The following is a 19,121-nucleotide window of genomic DNA, read 5'->3' as shown; positions in this document are numbered from 1 at the left end:
GTGCTGTAATAATCATTACAGCGGAGGCCTGCTTAGTCACTCCCATTGTCCTAAAGTTGATTTATTCCAAGATTAATGACTCTCTAATGATTCTAGATAATAGAATTTTTTTTGGCTGAACATGTGGCTACTTCCATTTTCCTCTAGCATGTTTTATCTTAAAACTTTGTTGTTTTAGATTGAAAGTTTAAACAGAAAAAATAAAATAAAATCATCCTGGGTTCTGATTGATCGCTCATCCTAGACGAGCCTATAACATTTAGCATTATCTGTTTTTTCCCATGTGATCCTAAGACTTAAAGTTCATTCTTCTAAGATGCTGAGTGAAGAAGAGCAGACATCCCTGTATGAAGCCATCGTAAGTATACTGGATCAATACATAGCTTACAACAATTAGGATGGCAGAATGTGTCGGTGCCAAAATTCAGAATGCTTGATCTCTCATAAGTTACCAGATTGAGAAACATCAGTTTCCTTTTTCTGATGCTCATAAAGATCTCCTTCTTACAATCATACTGATGCTTCGGGACATCTAATGATGTGAGAGGGCTTTGATAGGATAGCCCCTGGTGAACACCAAGTTTTCCGACTGGTAAAATGAGCAAAGTTCATGTCCTAGAAGTATCTCCGAAATTTGAAATCGAAGATTGTGCTTCAAAGTACATTTTGAATTGAGACCTCTCACATCTGAACAGTTGTGTCATGGTCTCTTAGTGGCAATATGGCGGAAAAATTAATAACGTGGACACTGGATCCAGTTTTACTACCTCCTTAACTGTGCTTCAGGCAAGGTACTTAATATTTCTATATTTACTTGCTTCCTCTATAAACAAGGGATAATAGCAACATCCATCTGCTAGGGTTGTGGAGGATTTGGTGGTATCACATGTGAAGCGTGCTGGTAACTGTGTCTGCCACTCACGAGCAGGCATGTCAGTGGTGGTGAGTGTAATTTGGAAAGTTTTCTTAGTTTGATGGCTGTGTCATAGTAGTTCTAAAACACCCAGCATTTCTCCTAAGACTTCTACATTTTAGAAGACTCAAAACCAGTTAAAAGAAAGTTGTGCCTGCTCTATGAGAATGAATTAGATAATTAAAGATTGTTTTTCTTCTACATTTGACTTTTTATAACTTGAAAATAATCTCGGATATGCCTAGTGATTATGTAACTATAACAAATATTTGTACTGATTCTTACTATCCTTGGCAATTACTTTCATAATTGCACTGTGAGCCAAACAGCACTTTTATATCAGTCACGCAAAATGAAGACACCCAAGTGTGTTTGAAATTGTGATATAAATGTGTTAAGACCATATTTGGGATGATAGTACTTTATGACTCGATAACTCAACTCTCATTTTCACCTTACACATTGTTGTAAGATTAAGTAGTTTTCTTTGTCCATTTTATCCTTCATTTGGACTTTAAAAAGAAAGTTATAATTTATAATGTTTTGAAAATAATTACTGGAAGGAAAAAAACATAAAAAGCAGAGAACTACCATAATAAATACTCATATATCGAGGACCTAGACCATTTAAAAAAATTTAGGTACTTTATATTAAGTATATATAATATTAATAGGAAATATAAATATAAATGGCTGATGTCGTAGTTTCCTGTGTATCTTTCCATCATCTTGTCTCCCGTTCCTCCTTCCCAGGCACATAACGTTTGTTCGTGCACTTTTACTATATGTATACATCTATAAAAAACATCATTTGTGTTTAAATCTATGTAAATGATATTAATGTATCAGTTTGCCACTTTGTTCTTTTCCCCTCACTTCCGTTTTAAAATACCTATCCAAGGCGATCACTATAGTTTGCTTTAACCGCTGCTTAGAATTCTGTACTGTGACGTACCGTAGTCTGCTGTTCCTCAGTTGATGGACAGAGTAGTTGGTTGGTGTTGTTTTGTTGTGCCTTGTGGCTACTACAGATCCTGCTGTAATAACCACTCATAGACTTCTGCTTGGACATGGATGCAGGTTTCTCTGTGTACATTCCTAAAAGTGGTGTGTGAATTTTCACATGCCAGATTGCTTTCCGAAATAGTTTTGTTAGCATAGTCCCACCTTTATTAGCATAGCTCCATCTTTATTAATTAGCATTGTTCCTCCTTTATTAGCATAGGCCCATCTTTATTAGCATAGTCCTGCCTGTATTAATTAGCTAAGCCTACCTACAGTATACGAGGGTCCACATTTCCCTGTATCCTGACTCAGACTGGACTTGGTGAGACACTGATTTTTGCCAGTTGGATTTGTATGAAATGGTTTTAGTTAGCAAAATTGGGCATTGGCTAATGTAGATTTTTTTTTAGGTAGCGGGAACACTAGCATTGTTAAGGTGTTTTTTCCCCCCTGGAGAAGAGCAGAGAAACTGCGGCATTAATAATCATATTTAAAGCTCACTGCTCTTGGCAGGTATGTCGAGTCGCTGGGGAAAGAAGCAGATGGTAGCAGCACTGTGCAGAACTGAGGGGAGGGCGGTTATCATCTCCATCACTGTGGCGGCTGGGCGTTCCAGCCAGAGTTCAGATTCCCCCTTTTAGACAGTGCATCTAGGTTATGAGCTTGAGCCTTTTGGTTTCTCTCTTCTTATTGCTCCTTTCGGTCTTTCAGCCTCACTGCTATTAGGTTGCCAGAGAAAAAGCAAAGTACATAAAAGTTGGCCTTCTCAACAAAACAAATTGTTTCTTTTAGGATGAAGAATATAAATGGAGGAGAGGGCAGAGGCAGTGTTTGGGGAAGGTTTCTGGGGAGAGTATGTGTCGAAAACATTGTTTAAAATCAGATTCGGTAATTGTTTGTGGCTTTCCATTATTCATGTAATCCTTAGGCCTGATTAGCATTTGTAAAGTATAAATTCTACAAATGCAAGGCATTAACATGAATAATTAAAAAGGTGAGGAGGTAGCTATACATGTCTGCAGGTTTTCATTTATTATTGTGGAGGCTATTTTAGTGACAAGAGGAAGCTTAGACTTGTAGACTGCTGGTCTGGAGATTATGGTTATGCTCTCAGCTCAACCACATGTCATGCTATATTATATGGTTGCCTTATTTTCCTGGAAAAAGAAAGTTTCTTTGCTGGGGGAAAACGTATTGTGTTCTCTATAACAATGGTAAGGGTGTAATCTGAATTTGTGGGAGGAGAGCTGTACTTAGCATAATCATATTAAAGTAAGTCTAATTATTATTTTACTTATAATTTAAAACTACCTTGGTCTTTGCTCTAACTCATTGAGTATCCCTCCCAAAATGGTCATTTCCCAGGGAGTGTCCGATGTGCTCACAAACAAGGCTGCCACCTCCATCCATAAGGCACCTTCCTTGCTTACTCTGCCATGCAGCACTCCACCACCTATGCTGAAGAGCCAGGTTTCTCAAACTGTTGTCCCACAGGTCACTCCTTATGCGGCATGCTAATGGGCGTGCCAACAAAAGAGCGATTCTAATTCGGATCAGTTTAGGAAATGTATTCTTTACCTGAAGACTTGTAAGGGCATTTAATGCGCTGTTGTGACTCACCAAAAAAGGTATTGAGTGGACTTAATTGGCCAAGGAATAATTTTATGTGGGGTGTGTGTATGTCAGCTGCACAGAGCACCACTTTAGGAAATTCTGTAGTGTTTGTATGTGTGTTTGTACATGAGCAAAGCACCGTTTGAAAAATTCCTCATATGCCGCTGAATAATACCAAAGCTGTGAGCTGGTCTGTTGCAGATGGCTGAGTTAGATTGTTTTTCAATGGCTTCTGGTAGATTCTCTGACAAGCCTTGATGCATCCGAATTTTTTTTTTAAGTCAAATTTAGACCCCTACTACATAACAGAAGTCTGTAAACCTAACTTGGTGGCTGGCGAAAAATGCACCAAAAAACATTTCAACCTGTTCTGTCTGGTTCTTGCTGTGGAAGCCAGAAGTAAATAATATCTCAGTGAATGCCAGACTCAGTTCCATGAACTATGGCTGCCTTTGGCCCTCCGAATTTGTGGTCTTTGTTTATTCTGCAGCCTCACACACAGACTATGATCCTCCCTTCATTCAGGTGTTCCAGGGAATAAAGAGGGAAAATTTGTGACGGGAGCGTAGATGTTTCCACTGGTGGCCTTAATCTGAGAGCTGCATATGAGCAAGTCATCATGAATCTGTTTATTTTCTATTTTCTGGAGGGATAATGAAATGAAAGTTATGTCATGCCGTGGTTTGGTCATTCTGTAACTTTTTTGTTTGACATATATGTAATAGACATTTGGGCAGAGAATTTAGATAAATAACAAGTAAAAATAATAATATAATGATTAACAAGTAAAATAAATATATAAGATTAAAGAAAAAGGGATGGAAAGGCAGATCTGAAAATTTTTCCATTTCCGGCTGTAGTAGTTGGTTAGTAATAGAAATGAGAACCACTTCTATGAATGGAGCGTTTAGCATACAAGAGGCCCCGAGGAGCACTTTTCCATGTATTCTCATTTAATTCTTAACAATATTCTCTTAAGGAAGATTTTTAACTCCATTTTACACAGTAAAATACTTGAAGCTCCGGAGTTAAGTAACTAGCCAAAAAGAACACAGCCAGTAGGTGGTAGACCAGCCTTCAGACACCTCTGTCAGACTCTAAGCCAGCTGTTTGTTCTGCTCCCTGAAACAGGATAACCGATGAAAAGCAAGCTCTTCTAATTCACATCCTTCAGAGCTGACAGTGAGGAAACTGAGTCTTAGCGGGGTTTATCGCCCAAAGCCTCACAGTGGCGACACTCTTCTGCTCCTTCTGGCACTAAATTAGTGTGACTTTAAATTAATGAAATATCAAATGTGGTAAACTGTTTCAACATGCAGAAGAATAAGGCAAAGTTTTTAGTTTCTCAGTTCTGCTTTGGAAATGATATTCTCTTATTTTTCTTTATGCAATATAAAAGTAGCTTGTGAATATTTTCAGCAAGTTTGTAAAATACAAAATTTATATGAAAAAGAGACTAAAAATCACAATAATTATATCATTCTGAGAAAAATAACTGTTGACATTGAGAGCTATCTTCTTCCAGTCTTTTTTCTGTGCATCTTCACAATGATTTGGAAAGATGTTCCGCTTTATAATCAGCTAATGGTTGTGCTACCTAAGATTTTTCCCCCCAAGTATTCTTAAACTTATGTTACCTGACAGTGCCAGAAAATGTTTCTGTTATAGTCTAGAAAAGATGATCTTATACTCTTCTTAAAATGAAAAAGAAAATTTAGAAAATGTTTAAAGTTGGAGAATGTAATTGATTATAAGTCGCAGCAGATTTTGGAACACCTGCTTTTCAGTAGTCTGTTAGTCAGAATTTTGCTTCTTGCCATTCAAATCTCTCTGGGAGCCAGCTAGAAACGCTTAGTAGTCTAACCATCGGTGCGACACTTTACTGCTTTAACTCTCCTGTTCTTAGAGGGTGGTAGTATCTCTAACATTAATATCAAACCTGGAAAGAATTTTATTTAAAGTAAGTTCCAAAGCGATGCAAGATTAACAGAAGGCCTTTTAGTTAACTCGAGGCAACTCTAGGAAACAGCGCGACAGATCCTCCTCACATGTACACATGCACTTAAATGTTAGGATTAGCTAAAAACAAGTCAGCTCTTAATAGTATGTTCCGTAAAAGAGGAATTGAGAAGGAAAAGTCCATTCAAAGAAATAATGTGGAGATTATGAACAACAGTTTTCCTGGTCTAAGATGCCAGTGAAACCTGTGGAATTTAGAACCTTTATCAAAGTAATAGTTTAATAATTGTCCGTATTTATTGAGCACTCGCTATGTGTCAAATGCTTTATACAATTTATTTTAATCTTCACAATAATCCTATGATGGCTAGAGATAACTTAAAATCCTTTTTAAGATGACTAAATAGAGACTCAGAGAAGTTAAGTAACTTGCTCAGGATCACACAGCTAGGAAGTGCTAGAGTCTGAATTAGAATCTGCATGTGAGACAATAAAATCCACAATCTTAAATATGACTCTTGGTATTTTGCAATATTGTCCTATTTTATAGGTGTCTATGTTTTTTGTTTTTTGGTTTTTTTCCTTTGGGTCTTTTCTGTTATGTATCTTAGAGCTGTACTTCCTTACACTAAGTTCTAGGCAAGATCGTGGTCAGAGTTCTTTGGTTAAGACACCAGCTTATGTAGTTAGTACAGCAAGTCTTCACTTAATGCCATCAATACGCTCTTAGAAACTCTGAGTTTAAGTGAAACGATATATAACAAAACCAGTTCTACCATAGGCTAATTGATATAAACAAGAGTTAAATTCCTATGACATATTTCTGGTCATAAAAATATCACCAAACTTCTAAATAATGACCTAAAACTCTTTTAATAGTAAACATTGAGATAAATGTGAGCAATTCATAAATTTAAGGAAGATTAATAAAAACATGTAAGATAATTACTTTCCACCCCACTTCTTATAAGGCCTCGGGAGTCTCAAAAGGTCACCTGTGTATTTCTGAGCTTCCAAGAGGGTATGACATTTAAACCAGCCCACAGGGTTACTTCCCACACCTGGAAGTCTCTGGTACCTCCTATTATACCATCACCAAACAGTCAGACTGGCACTTTATGTCCAAGGGAAGGGGCTAAAGGACTGAAAACATTATGCCAGGCCTAGTATCTCAGTTTATCTCAACATAACACTTGTGTTTAAATTCTACTAAATATTGCTGAATCAGTTAACCATTGCTGTGTAACAATCCACTCCTAAAAGTAATGGCTTAAAACCACAGCAGCTTACGATTTTTAATAATGCTGTGGGATGGTTCGGTGGTTCTTCTCATTTTGCCTTGTCCTCTTGTCCTCTAGTGGGTTAGACCTGTTCAGTGACCTCAGGGCAGCACTCCAGGAGAGTGAAAGCAGAAGCTGCAAAGTCTCTTCTGGTCTTCCTTGGGAGGGTCACATAAGGTCATTTCTGCCATGTCTAGAACATAGTCAGAGCATGTCATAGGCCAGCTCAGATTCAAGGAGAGAAAAGGACCCCAACTCCTGGTGTGAGCCTGGACACAAGCAAGGCACGGCTCACCAGGGGCTGTTACCGGAACAGTCTGTTCCAGCTGCTGATGTTCACTGACCTCAGATGCAACTCTGTGATTGTGATTTGTATGGACCACCAGTGGGAAAGCATTTCAGGCTTGTATGCAAAGGTCCATTCTATTTTTTCTCAGAATGTATATCAGTGTGCTTCTGTGTACATTATGTTTTAAAACATGTGCTGAATGGCAGATTTGTATTTTATATTTTGCCCCTGAGAAAATGTAATTTAGAAGTTCCATCCTAAATTACATCACTACAGCCAGTTAGCATGGTTCTTCAGCTGGGCTGTGCAAGTAAATGAACGAAAAGATTAGTATGCACATTTGCCAGAAGTTGGCAAAATAAATCTTCCCTAAGCAGATTAAGGTGTTACCTTTGATATTCTAGATGATTTCAAGCATCTCTTATCTTTTTTTATTTGGATGCATTTTCATTAACGTATGTAATAAGTGAGGTTCTTGGATCAAAGTGGAGGTCAAATTCTAGCACATTCATATATTCAGATGCAGTGTACACACATGCATAGTTGTATATAAACAGCTCTGGATTTCAAGAGGCACATATATAATATGTTATATATTATACACTATACATTATACGTTATATATTATATATAAATGTATATTATATATTCTGAATATACACATTATCTTTTAGGTACAGCCACCCACGCCAAGTGACTAGATGGTTTGTAGGATCGCTCACAGAATTTTGCATCTTTCCATCAACTTTTGGCTCCCTCGTAACTGATCCCTCTACCTTAATCAGCTCCGTCTACCTTTCTTCTCCCTTTAACCTCTAAACATTCTCACTCCACTCCCTCTACACAGATAAGCACTGACATATAGGCACACACATAGAGATAGAGGGAGAGGTAGAGGGAGAGGTAGAGAGGTAGAGAGGTAGAGAGAGAGAGAGAGACAGACAGACAGACAGACAGACAGACTTTTAAGTAGCCCAGACACACAGGGCCCTCTGGGTTTCATTTTATTCTAGAACTGATGTATGTATAAATCCTGTAGCTGTTTCTCCTTGCCATCTCCACGTCTCTACAGCAGGCAGGTACCAGTGTTTCCAGTATCCTCAGTTGCATCCATCATGCCACATATAGGCCTTATTTACTCTCCATTCCATCACCATGCTGATGATAATCTCTGCAGTTCTTGGGTGTTCCTCTAAAAGGCAGATGAATTTAACCTTAAAGTATTAAGACTCTAAATATAGAATTCTTTCTTCGTGCTAGAATATCTTAAGAGGGATTTCCTAAAACTGCTGGGGCCCACAAGACTCATGGATCTGCGAATTTAAACACAAAGCATGTGCGTGTGTGTCCGTCCTTACATGCATGTTTTCTGAGGACATCTGTAGCTTTCATTAGATTTTCAGAAGGATATGTGACCTAAGAAAAGGATAAAACCCCTCACCCCATGTAATCTCAGTGAATAAAAAGAAAGGGAGAAAGAATGTAAGGGAAAAAAATTATTATCTATTTCACCATATTACCTAGCTGGGCCCCCCTGCCGAAGACTTAGTACAGGACATGAAGGTAGGAAAGAGGCTAGGAAGAGAAACCGTTGGTCCCAATGCAGAGTGAGTCATGACACCCAGTCCCCAGGAGAAGGAGAAAAGGGAAAGCACCTTCCATGTGCCAGAATTGGCCCACATGCTCAAGTTTTTCATTTAATTCTCTCCAGCACTTTCTGATTTGATGGGAAAGACTTGGACTTTGGAACTAGTGAGAAAGAGCTAGATCCAGATTTGAATTGTGGCTCATCGCTTAACTATGTGACATCTAGCATTCCTTATAACCTTCGAAACCCAGTTTTCTTAATTGTAAAATGAGGTTTAGAGCACTTACTAAATTTGTGTAAAGTCCGAGCATTATTAATGGATGTTTTAGGCATTCAGTAAATGGTAGCTATTGTTAATTTTTAGAGATGATGAGGTCGATGTTTTGGGGGTTGGTTACAAGACCAGAAATGGTTTCCCAGGGCTCATCAGTCCAGAAGTTTAGCTCCTGTGGTTCCACAATCCCTCCCTTCCAGAAACTAGGTCCTCCTTTCTCTCCTTACCCCTGGGTTCTGACAGTCACTATGGCTTAGGCATTAGGGAAAGCTCTGCTATCAGACAGAAGGGGCCGTGTTCCCGGAAACTCAGGTGGGAACTGGGCTGTGGACATGTTGCCGCGTGGTGGGTGGAAGGCAAATGTTTGGCTTAAGATTGAGGGTTAGGGTGTGGGTCAGATGGGCTTTAGTGGGTCAGCCTAGGAACCGAGTTCACATACACAACGTTGTTCCTGTGAGGAAACCGTCTTCCAATTTTTCGTTAAGTGCCCTGTTCATATGTTGTAGACTACTAGTGTAATATGAACATTGATAAGGTCCTGAGGAATTGTAGACTCAGGCAAAAAGCAAAAGCGACTCAGAGAAACATGATATCGGCAACTATTTACACTTTTCCCATTGTTTATTGAGTATTCTCTACACACCGTTTGGACATGGAACTTGTCCTACCCGTTTATTAGTTGCATGACATAATGGAATGAGGGTCACATAAGAGGATACGCATTGCCTCTCCTTTTGCGAAAAGCCAGCTTCCCTTCCAAACATAGGTAGTTAAGAGCTGCTGCTATGAGTGAGCTTAAACGATGCCCCGCCCTCCCAAGGCCTGAGTCATGAAACCCATGGAGGAACTCTCTTCTTCCTTTAAGGGGAAAAAAGCCAACTTTTTCATGAATTTCCTTTTGGCCCCACCTCTGGGATAGGGAGAAATGGGTCCAGTTTGTTTATGTGACAAAAGGAGTATATAAGTTATGCCCTTTATAGTTTGTAGCTTATGAAACATTTAAACAGTTATAACTTCTTATTGAGTATTTTTAGTTGTTCCTCCTATGAAAACATTCCTTACAAATTCAGCCCTTCGTGAGCCAACACTTTTTAAACTTTTGAGGAGATTTTCAGTAAGCTATTTCACCTTTCTTATCAATATTTTCTCTGTCTAGTATTTAATTCCTCTTTGTTTTGATCTGTATAAATAAAATTCAAGATCTGTGATCCTTAAAGACAGTCATAAAATAAACTTGAAAATGTCACTTTCCTAGTAAACAGATTTTGTAGATATCTGTGGTATATCCAGATGTCTGTCCTTTTTCACAGTGTGGATGTGCAGACCTATATAAATCCCAGTAGAAAGAACCTTTGTAAGAAAGGTCGATATACCTAGCAGGAGTATACTTTTTTTTTTTTAAAGGGGGTATGCATATACATACACAAACAGATGTATGTATGAATGTATATATGTGTGTATGTATATGTATATGTGTATATATGTATATATAAAATCTCACTTAGAATTCTCCCCGATCATGAAAATAAGCTTATGTCTTTAAACCCAGAGTCTGGAGGACAGGAGCTCACGAATGCGTTTAGGTGGGCTATCACCAAATTAGAACTGTGCCCACAGAATTGTTTGGGTATATATATGTTTTTAAGAGAATTCAGAATTGGTCAACTTCTCTTGTAGAAAGCTACGACTCAGTTTAGAAACCATTCTTCTGGAGTATGTTACATAGTGGACCTACGTAATATCTTTCTCCAATCCTTGGAAGAATCTTTAATTTTCTACATGTTCAGCTTTTAGGGTATTAGAGATTTAGGGAGGATAGAAGGAGCTGGGTATAGATGGAAGATGAGCAATGATGATAAATAAAAAGAGTCAATGCAATTTTGAGGGTCAAATAGAGCTTTCGGTAGGCCAGTGGCTTTGTCTTTTGATCAAGCTGGTACTGCTGTATGTGAAGCTTCATTGATGATCTTAGCTTTATAAAATTAGCTGTTATGCTTTCTCTCATTTTTCTCCGCTTGTATGTGTGTGTGCGTGCATATGTGTGCGTGAGGTGACCATGTATGTGTGTGAGGTGACCTTGCATTATGGTCTCTCTGGACACCAGGGCAATCTTGATCTGGAGATGCTTGTATTCTGTATTACTGAATCCAGAGGCTCTCAAGGATATATTCTGTCCACTGATTTGGTGGCGGGAAACTGTCTAGCCATTGTCTTAGGTTTTGTTTCTTAGGCCCACTCTTAAAGATAGAGGCATCTTATCTCTTGACTGACCACTTTTTTTCTAGTCTGTCTGTCTCCTGTCGATATAACTTTTATATCATGTAAAATGACTCAATAATAAAGGGACTCTTCTAATTATTTGTAACTTCGGCCTCCATGAAACTACTAGAGAGAGGATAGTGACTCTTAAAGGGTTTTAATTGTGATAAAATTAGATAAAATTTCCCATCTTAACCATTGTTTATGTGTATAGTTCAGTGGCATTAAGTACAGTCACATTGTTTTACAATCATAGTGTTTTTTTTGTTTTTTTTTTTAGCAGTGGGTTTTTCTGTGCAAATATTTCTACCTTGCTTAGAGATTTCTCCCCAGAAAACCATATGCCTTACCCCAAGGACAATAAAAGTAAAATGCCTCTGCTAAAATAAAACTGAGCATGTCAATTCAATTTTTACAGTAAAAAAGACTCAATATTACAATTGCCACCAAATCTGTTTCTAAATCTGTCAGGGTTCTAATTTAGCTACTGCATATCACGCCTCGTGAATGCAGCCTTTCTTGTGGCAAATCCTCTTGTTTCCCTTCTCTGTTTCCTAAGTAACAGTCTATTTCGAGGTAGGCTGCAAGACTGAAGGCACCCACCTCAGCATGCTTGGTTCTACCAGTTCAGCCTAGCAGCTATCGATGGCTTGTTACTACTAAAATAGGCTATCTCCAAGTTATCCTCAATGTCATGGAATTCAACTTTTTAAAAAGTAGTATTTTTTTTTTTTTTTTAAAAAGTGGTTTTATACCTTACAAATTAAAACATAGGTATTAAGAACTCTAAAGATTTAATTAGTTATAATCTGAGCAGTAGGTAGGTTGTAGTATCCCCATTTTATAGATATGGAACCTGAAGCTTGAAGGTTAAACAGTAGACGCAGTTGTAGAGCTGGGTTTCAACTTAGGTTGCCTCACTATAATGTGCTGTAGCATGCTAGACAGAGTCCAGTGCCATTCTCAAACTTACAGGGAGGATGAGGACCAGCAGAATTCTGCAGTAAAGCACGCATCTCACGTGTTTCAGAGTTTTGAAAAGTAATTGAAAAATATGGTGCTCTCAGTATGGGTTTTGAATGTTTCATAGAAACAACTTTGTAAAACTTTATTGAGATAATTATCATAGAATGGTGACTTTTAAGGGTGAAGTTTTTACTGACAGAAAGTCCTTTATTCAAATGTTTATTTTTAAAAATTAAAAATAGAGATTGCATTCAGGGCACTTCTTAGCACAATTAAGTATGATAGTGTAAACTTTTTATGATTTGATTCAAAAGACTTTTTCCAATCTTTAACAGAGTTTTCGATTCTAGAACATAAGATTCATGAATTTTACATAACAAAATTATGTAAATTTATGTATACTACTTTCTGTCTAGTGGTGTTTCTTCCTTCCAAATAGACAGACATGAATTTATTTGCTCCTGTCAGGCCACTGCCTTTGTTCCTATCTGAGAATATTTTGAATGAAAGCATCATTTGACATTTCCTCTTTATCTTTTGATTTTCAGAAACATTTCTTAGGTTCATCTAATAAGATTAAGATGTATAATTTTATTTTCATTAACTTTTACTGTATTATATACTTCTTGTATAAAAATAATGCCCTTTCAACTGTAGTTTTGAAATGAGTTAAATCCATTATTCATCTCATAGCTTTTCAACCCTAGTGATATAACTGAATAATCAGAATGAGTCCTCCATTTTTCAGATGAAAAACTCAAACAGCAGAGAAATTTAAATATCTTTTCCCAAATTCTCAAAGAAAGAGAATTAGTAGAGCGAGGACTGTATGTACTTTAAATCTTATATACTAATATGCAACAAACCATGCTTATTTGAGAGATACTTTCCCTTTTTTTCTTCATTCATCAGAAGATTGGATGCAGCAATGCATGGTTCCAGGAGTTTGAAGTAAGATGAATATAAGCTTCAAGTTAAAGAAGGCTTAGTAGTCTATGTAAAAACTAGGTGCAATTCCCGATTTGGAGATACTGTGTTTCATGTTACTGGATCCAAAAACTAAAGGAAACGATTGCATATGTGTTATATTTACTGCCCATAGAGTATAAATTCCAAAACATCTTGCATTACAGCTATCCGTTAATATGTTCTTACCATCTCTTATGAAATATAAGCTCTTGGGTAGGGGACTAGGACAGAGAAGATGGGTTTTGTTGTTGGTTTTTTCCAGTTTCCCTAGCAACTTTGTTAAATGTTGAGAATATTGATGAAAAATAACGTAGAAGCTCTCAGAGGTGATTACTTATTGTATAAAATGAATACATTTATAACATGATTATTCTACTGTTTCCCATTAAAACCATTTGTTCAGATTAGGATGCAAAGCCAAACAGAACCAGCCAATCACGTGGGGGCAGATTACAGAAGCATCATTTTAATGCATTTACTTTTTGGTCCATTATGGTATTTAAATCTAGGATTTGCATTCAATATAGCCCACTGGAAGGATGTTATATTCGTATTATAAAAATGATTTTGAAAATGAAAGAGATATTAAAGCTGCACTTTTATTACTTGTTTTATTCTTTAGCTTTGTTTTTCACTTATTAGTGATGCTAGCCTTGTAAAAGGAATACAGTTTGTTCACCAGGTTGTTTTTCTCCATCTGTGCTGTTGGTGAGTAATGACCGCCCACAGTCTGAAGTAGTTGTCATGATAAACTGAATGATGCCACGTAATAGACTGGTTCAGGCATTACCTGGTGCGAAATCTGGGTCACTAGTCATAAACAGCCTTGCCCTAGGAACAAGAGGCTTGCTGGTTGTCATCTGTTGTACACAAACAGCTCATTCTGGCACTTGAAATCATTGGCATAAATTAGGTCAGGTATTAAGTTGAACTACATGAAATTGCTATGTTTGACCGACCATTCTTTACCTAAAATGACAATTTTGTGCTTTTACCTTAACACAAAATACAATGAAAGTAATCTTAATTTTAGACTCTTATACTATTATTATTAAAAAATAATACCTGTAAAAACACATTCAGTAGTCTGAGAATTTATACCATTAATACCTTTCACTTTCAGAAACATCATTATTAATGGCGAAAATGACATAGGAGGGTAGAATTGGATTCTAGGACTTCAGAAAAGAATTAAGTTACAAAAACATAAAGTCCTAACTACAGTAATGCCAGAAGTCATTGCAGCATAAAATACGCATCAGAAAGAGGAGTGGTTATGGGAAGAAGGGAAGAAGGATGCTTGATGGTAGGGTGAAACGAATGCACACAGCAAATGGAGAATGAGGGTCTGTAGGCACGAGCCTGTCAGGCGGACCTGTTAGTAAGAAAGGATGGGACTCCATGCCCTTGAAAAACAGTGATGATAGGAATATACCTTGACACCAAGGTCAGCTCACCTTCCAAGCAGCACAGGTAGGTATCTGGGGAAAGAGTGAGTCACATAAAGAGTTTTTGCTTCCCATTTATCCCAAAAAGATGAATTCAGACTCAGACCCTGAAAGGCCATGCTGTTTGCTAATGCCTGAAATCAAGTATCTGAGGGATAAAATTTTTGCGTAGTTATTAGAAAAGTAACAAGTATCTAAAAGAAAAATCCATGTCATGCTTGATAACATTGTAGTGTAATAAACTCAATAATGGTTTAAAAAACTCATCAGAGCCTTTGATGGTTTGGATGTGGGGGAATTATTGCAAAATGAGGGTACTTAATATCTGAACAGGATGATGAGGTGAGAATAACGCAAAAGCACTATAATGGACTTTCCATTTTCTTGGAACTGGCTATGTTTGCTATTTATGATATACAAAGGTAGAGTTTAATTAAATAAAGTCATAGGGTATCTGAATGAAATCATTTTAGCATACTTGTGTTTTTAAAATAAAAGATGATAAGAATAAAAATAAAATAAAAGATAAGATTTTCCATGGATCTTTTATTTCACATGCCTAAATTACGTTATAGGAAGTTTATCTAGCTACTTCAGAAAATCTTCCTGATGGCTCTTAAGTAGTATGTTTTTGAATCTTCACAGTAATTTTCTATTCTTGGCTCTTTAGGTTGCTTGTACCACTTATATTTTGAAAGCAGAGCTTAAAAACTAAAAGATTAATAATTACAGCATGGGATTGTTGAAGATTTGATAAACTGAGTGATGGCTAGAGTACTTTGTAGTTTGTGGCTTTGCATTTAGCTGTATAAGCTCCCCAAGTCTTTCTTGTGCCAGGTTTAAGGACAATTATATACGGAAGTGGAATTAGATGTCTCTGTTGGCTGTCTCCAGTCAGAAGTGTCTTGTGTACCTCTGTGGCATAATTGAGGCTTCTACAAATTTGGTGTCATGAGCTCACTGTTCTCATTCTTTTAAAAAAACAAGGCTATGTTGTTGCCTTGGCAACTCTGACTAGGTTTTCAGAACTGTAATATGAAAAATAGATTTAAAATCTTCATATTAGAAAACTTTATCGGCAGAGGGACCTACACTTTACCTGGCTTTTGATCAAGGACACATTCTTTTAGTTGAGGATATCATTTATTTACTTCTAAATCATGTTATTCTGAAATAAATAAACTCCTGAGATTTCAGGTTTGACTAAATATTACCATTTGCTTTAGTAAGATCAGCTTCCTTCTCTTGATATTGCTAGCTTTCTTCACGGTCCTTTAAATTCTTGCTAGTCTTCTACTCTAGTGTTTTTAATTTTTCTTGCTTCTGTAGATGATGATTCTTCCCTATGCCCACCACTCATTGCTTATTCTTTTCCTCATAATCTTAAAACCACAAGGTGCTCAAATAGTTCTGCTGGGACGCCTTTACCACTACTAGTCTGCCTTTGCATTCCCAGTGTACTGGTAGTTTTAAGTTGGTCGCCCTAAAGCATTTCCATCCATCCATCAGTAGAAAACAGGAGAATGCCATTGGGGTGGGTCTGCTGGGTCACTGAGGTCCTCAATGTAAGATATCTGATGTTACAGGGTATCATAGTGACCCAGGAATTCTTCAGAGTCCACTGTTGCCAAATAAAATGAATTAGCGTGAAGAAGTAAAATGAGGTTATAAACCTAGGCAAGAATGGAAATGAAGAGAACAGAATCCTTAGCATTGGGGATAAAAGGGCAGACGTTAATCAGGCATTTTCTGGTTAATAGCAGCTTAAAGAGACATACCTTTTTCTACTTGAAGATTCATGAGTCACTTTTCAGGACATCAGTAAGTTTATGCAATTTCCTACCTGTCAGTATAATGTGCTTTATTTTCTTTTTTAAGAGTAGGGGGATGAATCCTGAACTTTCATGAAAAAATACAGTTTACCCTTGGAAAATAGAGAAATAGCCTTAATTTGGAACCACTTCCAATGTTGACCAGGGACATTAGAGCCTACTAGAGATTCTGTTCCTATTAAAATCGGAAATCTGAAGAAAATTGCAAAAAAAGTGGTATAAAGGGAAGCATGGTCTGTGCAGGGACTGACACAGGTGATGCCTAAAATTTTTAAATTTCCGACTATATGTCGCAGATGTTTTTATAATGTATTGTTAGTTATTTCTCATAGCACGTAAGATCTTAGTTAAGAAGTGCCTAGCATGGCACATAGCAAAAATCAATATTTGTTGCTTGACAGGAAGAGACCCTCTTATTTTCTATTTTCTAAAAAAGGGGGTTTATCTTAGTGATAATTTTGAGGAGAAGCACACCTTATTTACAAAATAAATGTGGCACCATATTTGCTTTTGCTACATTGGCTGATACAAAGAAAAGAAAAATATCTTTCTTAAAAGTCTGCCAAAATAGTGTCACCACCATCTTCGAACTTTAAAAAATAATAAAAATGTGAGAGAAGGTAATACTTTGCATATGTTTTGTTTTCTCAAAACTGGAAAAGCTTGTAGAGGAAGCTACTTTAAACTTTAAGGATTTTAAATATGAAATTAGTCATAGAAATTTGCCTTTCGTGAAATGTTATAATTTTCTAAATATGAGCATAATGTGAAAGTAGATGAAGTGTAAGCTGCCCATTTGTCTTAAGGCTCGTCTCTCTGGAGAGGTGTTTTTGGGGAGGTATTTTTCCCAGAATAAGTACACCTCCTAACAGGACTTTCAGCTCCCCACGTTAGCATAAGAAGTGAGCACCCCGTATTAGTGGTCCAACTTAGGTATCTTTCTGCCACCACTAACTGGAGCACAGAAAATGTGCAACAAAAACAGTCTCCAGGCATGTCTTACTAGTTTCTGCCTAAATATTTTAAATGTAGAATTGTTTTTAAACCATCTACATGTAGCTGTATTCACATATTGGTAGATATTCTGGCCTTCGTACACTCTTCTTATATGTATTTACAAACTTGCATCATTGCAGATGTGGTTCTACAACTTGTTATTTCCCACTTACTGTCAGAAGAATTTTGAAAACATTCTTGTAAAACCATTAAGATTTATATCCAATTATTTGAGATTTCTGTCCATTTTATGGGCAAAGAAATGATGGTTTATTGTTTTAAATGGCATTTCTTTGATTACTGGTGATGTTAAGCATTTCTGACATGCTTGTTAACATTTTGTAAATTACACATTTATTTCTTCTGATGTTTCTATTGGGTTGTTTTATCTTCTTTTTATAAATAAAAGATACCTACCTTTTTCTTGTCACATTTGTTATAGATATTTTACCATTCTAGCGTTTGCAATTTAATATCGTTATGGATTTTTGTTTATTTAAATCTTCGTTGTTGTTTTGAGAATGGTAATGTTAGAAATCTCCCTGTTTCAGAGCTGATTTGCATATGGCAGTAAGTAAGTAGTTCAGTCAGGGCCACATGAAAATGATTTCAAAGACCCAAGTATGACCCATCAACTATAACATTAATAAACTGTAAAGACCTGGTGAACCTGGAGGCCCGAGCTCTGGGACACACGGCAGCCTCCCAGCTGAGGCAGGATTAAGCCAGCTCAGATGCGCTCGGCCTGCTCCATCTAACTAGGTCAGTCTGCAGTGGCTCTGACAGACTGGGGCTATTTCTGTCGATGTTTTTTCTGCCTATGAAAATTAGAATTGAGAAAAGCTACAGATGTTTCCCATATGGCTGCTATTAGCGAAATTATGTACAGAGGATTTAATTTGAAAAAAGCAAAGTAGGTACACGCAAGTAATTTATTAGAGATTTAAAAGGCTGTAAAGGAGACCGCCAGCTACCACCCCGGAAGTGCTTCTGACTCAGACTCTTCGTCTTCTGTGTGGTGGCCTCTGTCCTGTTCTGGTGATTGCCAAGGACAGAGCCTCCTTTCTGGTGTTCATGATTTTGCCTGCCACCTAATATAGTACTTTATGAAAGATTTTAATGTATTTTTTTTCCCTTTTCTTCCTCGCCCTCACAGAATTATTTTTTTTCAAATAGATCTCTTAGACTGTTGTGTACTTTTGTGATTTCCCATTGACTTTAGAGAACTAAGCGCATAGCTGCCCCCATTTTTCCTACATCCAGGATTCAGAGAGAATTTTCATTTGCAATCAGTTATCCTTGTTCTGAGAACGGTTTGTTTAGATATAGCAGTGAGCAGGATATGATGGTTTATCACTCTAATTGGTCCATTAGAGGTACTTGATGTTTCATGGGGTTATAGGAAGAGGAAAAAATGTTCATCCGCAACAGACTTCTGGAGCCTACTAATGGAGTTTAATGTCTATTTTTGCCATCTGTAACAATGCATTATGGATTCATATTTTAAAGAACAAAAACTTGAATGGGATTGATCATTAACTCATCAAATTTAGTTATCTTCTAATAAAGCAATCAGGTGACTTCTAAATTTCATTTCCCCTAAATTTCCAATCAATGTGCTTATCCCAGTAAATTTGATCTGCAAAGAGAATTTACTGCTATCTTGTGTCCATTTTATAAGCAATATTATATTGAAACAATACCAGTTAAGTGTGTCTTTTACAGAAAA

General features: G+C 37.0%; 1 protein-coding gene across 11 annotated transcripts in view; it reads left to right on the top strand.

Moving 5' to 3' along the window:
* Nucleotides 1–19,121, top strand: part of MAP7 (microtubule associated protein 7) — a 151,979-nt gene that overhangs the window by 29,583 nt on the left and 103,275 nt on the right. The gene's annotated exons all lie outside the window — the stretch shown is intronic.

The sequence above is a fragment of the Rousettus aegyptiacus genome, unplaced genomic scaffold (assembly GCF_014176215.1).
Source record: "Rousettus aegyptiacus isolate mRouAeg1 unplaced genomic scaffold, mRouAeg1.p scaffold_m13_p_1, whole genome shotgun sequence".
In the NCBI taxonomy this organism is placed as follows: domain Eukaryota; kingdom Metazoa; phylum Chordata; class Mammalia; order Chiroptera; family Pteropodidae; genus Rousettus; species Rousettus aegyptiacus.
This window is presented reverse-complemented; position numbering and strand designations above follow the sequence as displayed.